The sequence below is a fragment of the Marmota monax genome, unplaced genomic scaffold (assembly GCF_021218885.2).
Source record: "Marmota monax isolate L192 unplaced genomic scaffold, Marmota_monax_Labrador192_F-V1.1 WCK01_AAM20220418_F8-fsc00021, whole genome shotgun sequence".
In the NCBI taxonomy this organism is placed as follows: Eukaryota; Metazoa; Chordata; class Mammalia; order Rodentia; family Sciuridae; genus Marmota; species Marmota monax.
In genome coordinates, this window is record NW_026695228.1 from 15,983,266 (window position 1) to 15,988,191 (window position 4,926).

Below are 4,926 nucleotides of genomic sequence, written 5' to 3' on the forward strand. Positions count from 1 at the left end.
CACACACACACACACACACACACACACGGGGCAGGATTACTGGGGACTGAACTCCAGGGGGTTCTACTGCTGAATTATATCCCCAGCCATTTTTATATTTTATTTTGAGACAGGGTCTTGCTAAATCGCCAAGGTTGACCTTGAACTTGCAATCCTTCTGCCTCAGCTTCAGTCACTAGGATTATGATGTGCACCACTGAACCTGACTTTGCCTAACTTTATTTTTAATGTGGGTAAAATCTGTAGTGATCTATTTTCCATTCCTGATATTGTTAGCTTATTGCTTTCTCTTTTCCCCAACATGATCAGTTATCTAGGACTCTACTGATGCTGTTAAAACTTGAAGAAACAAGTTTTGAATCATATTTAATGGATTCTTCTTTTTCTACATAGTAATATGCTTTGGAGTTCTTCCACATTTAGTACATTTTTCTTAATTGCTGCCATAGTATTTTATATAATGGAGATATGAGGATTTATTTAACCGTGGGCATAATCTCAGGCATTCTTAACTAATTTCATTTCTCTTTTTGAATACTGAAGCAAATATCATGGTATGTCTTTATGTGGGCACGAGAAAGACTAGAACCCCTGAAGTTAAATTTTTGGGGACAGAGAGTACCTTAATTTTACATTTTTAAGCAGATAACTCCCAAACCACTTTCCAATGGCTGTACCAATTTGCACTCCCACCAACAAGATAGAAACATTCCCCACTGATCCAGGTCCTTCCCAATATTTAGCTTTTTTTTTTTTTTTAAACTTCTCATGAATGTGATCATGGTTTGAATCTGCACTTTCCCAATCATCAATGAGTCCCAACATCTTGTGGCTGCTTATGACTTGAGGCCTTTTTCTTCTGAGATGACTTTTAATTTTGTTCTTATTCATTTTTTTCTTTATGTGTTTATGATATGAAACCTGGGTTTCTTACCATGTCCAAAATAGTTGTTTCCCAGTCTGTCTCATATCTTTCACTGTGTTTTATTGTGCCTTTTTTTTCATACAACTGCTTCAAATCTGAATGCGCTAAATAATCACTCTTTTCCTTTACAGCTTGGGGGTTATGTCTGGCTGACAAAGGCCTTCCAAATGGTTCTGAGAGTTCAATTAATACTCATTGGTTAATCAGTTTCTTGTCTTTGGGGGCTAGCTCTACCACTCAGTTCTAGAATCCAACTCCTAGGGAATCATAGTCCCCTTTCTTCTTCCTGCACAAATCATGGGGGAATCTCTCAACCTCCATTACATAGACATCTTTGAAAGCAACAACATAATGATATAAGGGAATCTGGGAACTGTCAAGTCTCAAACTCATTTTTATAGATGAGGACTGTGGAATCTTTACTTGCTGTCAGACACGATAGCCATAAGCCACAAGTAGCTTTTAAATTTTAATTAAAATGACAATGAAAAAAATCACTCTTACTAGTCAAATTTCCAATGCTCCATAGCCACATGTGACTAAAGGCAATTACACTGGATGGTGTGGGTCTAGAACATTTCCATTACTGCAGAACGTTCTAGTGGACAGAGTTGCTCTAGAGTTTAAATACATTCTGTGGAGTGGCAGCAGGAACACAGGCATTACTGAGAGCTGGTTAGAAACAGAGAATCCCAGGTTCCACTCCAGATTTACAGTCAGAATCTGCAATTAAACAAGATCCATATACGTTTCAATGGTGATTAGAGACTGAGAAATTCTAATTCTATGATTGCGTCTCAAGATCATACAGGTGACCAGTGTAGGCCCTTTCCCTAATCAAGCTACCAGTTGACATTACCTTCTGTCTCCTTCCTACTATCTCCCTGCCACACTTGATTTCTCAACATGTTTAATTACACAACTTTTAAATAAATTTTTATAGAGCAACTAGGCCATTGGGGGCCTCAGAAAATTTCCCCTTTTCCACGCCTTCACCCTCTTTCTGGTTTGCAAGTGCTTGCTTGGTAGACTTGTGGTAAAGATCCCAAGCCCCTGTGATGTTGCTCAGTATTTTCCTCAAGGGAACCACTGGTGAGAGGCTACAAATTAAAATAAACCTCGAAACCAGTGGGGCACGAGTCATCAAACTGTATAATATACTTGCCCTTGGTGATACACAGCAGCATTCAGTACTTTCAGTCACAACCCTAGGGTAGAACATGCAAAGCAGGTTACATACTTTCCTTGGTTAGTATCCTGACCATCTGATTAGAGAATGCAAAGTAGCTGTTGGTGATCTCCTAACATAAGCACTGCTAACTGGCTAGCAGGTCACCTAAAGGAAGTGATTTGGAAGTAGGGACCAGGTTGGCCTTAAACTCTGGGAGATCTGCTTTCAGGGCACGACCAAAGTGAAGGGAAGTAATGATGAAGGAGATGTGGCCTAGGCAGTGGTTGATATTGGTGTTGGTGGTGTCCTCAAGCTACAGGTTAGTGACAGCTGTTATATTCCTTGTCTTCAAAGACAGAGCATAGTAGTTAGGATGGGGCTTAGGTTTAAATGCTGCTGCCTACACCCAGGGACTAGGTAGATGGCTAATTCCAGCTTGGTATTCTTTTTTTTTTAAATAAGTTTGGTTTTTTTAATAGCTTTATTTTGTTTATTTATATATGGTGCTGAGGATCGAACCCAGGCCCTTGCATATGCGAGATGAGCACTCTATCGCTGAGCCATAACCCCAGCCCCCCATCTTGGTATTCTTGCCATAGTCAAAGAAAGTTCCTTTATCAGCATCAAGGTGAAGCCTAAGCCAGAACTGTGTCCAGAGTTGGGGAAGATCATCAAGGCCTATAACCCTATGCAAAGCTCTGTCAGTTTATGGATAAACTCCAGCATTTGATCAAAAATCTCCTATTTTTTTTAAATTATGCAGTAGCCACATACATCTATGAAAGTGAGCTTCAGGTACACAAAGACTTCTGAGGGTGCATGCTACTAGCCAGCCCAACTTTCTGAAAGTTGGATATGAACTGCTGCCACAACCTAGGGTTTTGTTGCTGGACACAGTACCACTGGGCTGGGACTGTGTTCCAGATAGTAGAATCCCCAACTAGGCTAGAATCTCCCTATCTAGAAGTGCTCTGAGAGGTAGAGATTGTAGAAGGCTGGTTTCTGCAGACACATTACAAGTCTAACAATACCATTAATTCCTATAAAAGTATTTTTATACGTTCTGATCTTCCCTAAAATATTTTTTGAATTGGATCCAATACAGTAAGAAATATTTATTAGTTATTACTATGCTCAACAGGTTACAAGTGGCTCCACTCATTCCTTGAAATCACAGAACATACCACCATCTTTGAGGAACTTCCAGTGTAGTTGGAAGGATAATCAATCATGGCCATTAAAAAGCTGTAACAATTAAACAAGGCTGAGACTATGAGTGTCTGATGGGCTATAGACACATCTGGTTTATAGGGGGGATCAGAAGAGAAAAAAAAAGAGGCTGCTCTGAGGGTGGAGTGACAGAGGAGAGTGATATGGTTTCAATGTGTCTCCCAAAGTTCATGTACTAGAAACTTGATCCCAATGCAGTGGTTTTGGAAGGTGGGGCCTAATAGGAAGTGTTTGGTTTACAGAAGCATTGCCCTCACACATGCATTAATGCTATTATCTCAGAAGTGAGTTTGTTATAAAAAGAGTTCAGCCCCCTTGGAGTCTTTTTGCACTCTCTTTGCCCTTCTGTTAATACAAGTCTCAGGCAATACTATGAATTCCTATAAAAGTGTTTTTTATATGTTCTGATCTTCCCTAAGGTATTTTATAAATTGGATCAAATACAATAAGAAATATGTATTAGTACCGTGCTCAAGAGGTTATGAGTGGCTTTCCTCCCTTTACATCACACAACATGACCTGTGAGGAACTTGCAGTATGGTTGGAAGGATATTCAATACTGTCCACTAAAAAGTTGTAACAATTATACAAGGCTGAGAATATGAGTGCCTGATGGGCTACAGAAACACATCAAGTTTACAAGGGGGATCAGAAAAGAGAAAAAGCAGAGTCCTTATCATATGCCACGACTTCCAGAATTGTGAGGTTTATTATAAATGACCCAACCTCAGGTATTCTTTTATATCAGCACACAATGGATTAAGAAGGAGAGTAATGAACTGAGTTTCAAATAAATGGCAGGATATTAACCTAGGCTCTGTAAAGGCAGGAGTCCTATTTCAATCCATCCTTTCCCAGCACCTAGAAAGGGTTGGGCACATAGTAGGCCCACACTAAACACAAATGGATAAATGGTAGGGAACAGTATAATTTAAAAAGCAGTTTGTATCTGATGGCTATTTTGGCTTGAAAATAGGTCAAAAAAATGTTGACATTTACATTAGTGATTTTCTCACTCAGGAACCCTAAGTTCCTGAACCCTAAGTTCCTCAACACCTAAGTTCTTTTCACCCCTTCACCTATCCCATGTATTTAAAGCCCGCGGGTGGGGGTTGCTGGTTTGGGTCACTACTGTAACTCCAGAACCTAGAGCCACAGCTGAAGGGTGCTGTGAGTCATCCTTTCCTGCTGTCCACCCACTTGCAGGGACCAGCTGGTGAAGGCCAAACCCATCAAGTGGACTCTTTCAGGGAAGGGATGCACCTTAGTCCCAGACTACCAGGTGCTCGAACGGTATGCAGCTCTTAATAGTCAATACTACCGGATGACCTACTTACAAATTCATTATCGAATGAGTTTCTACCTAACTCTGTCACCTGACTTCTCACCAGTTCTTCCAGGTGGACTCTGCAGCAGCGGGTCGGGCGGAACAACGCATGCGCAAATGGTCGGCCGGCGGGGTGGGGGGAGGGGGAGGACGAAGCCGCTGGGCACGCGCAAGCGCGGGCTTCCCGGCGGGTGTGAGGCGCATGCGCGAGCGGAGCGGCCTTAAGAGCGGCTGCGGCCGGGGCGGCGCAGTCGGCCCGTCAGCCGGCTTCCA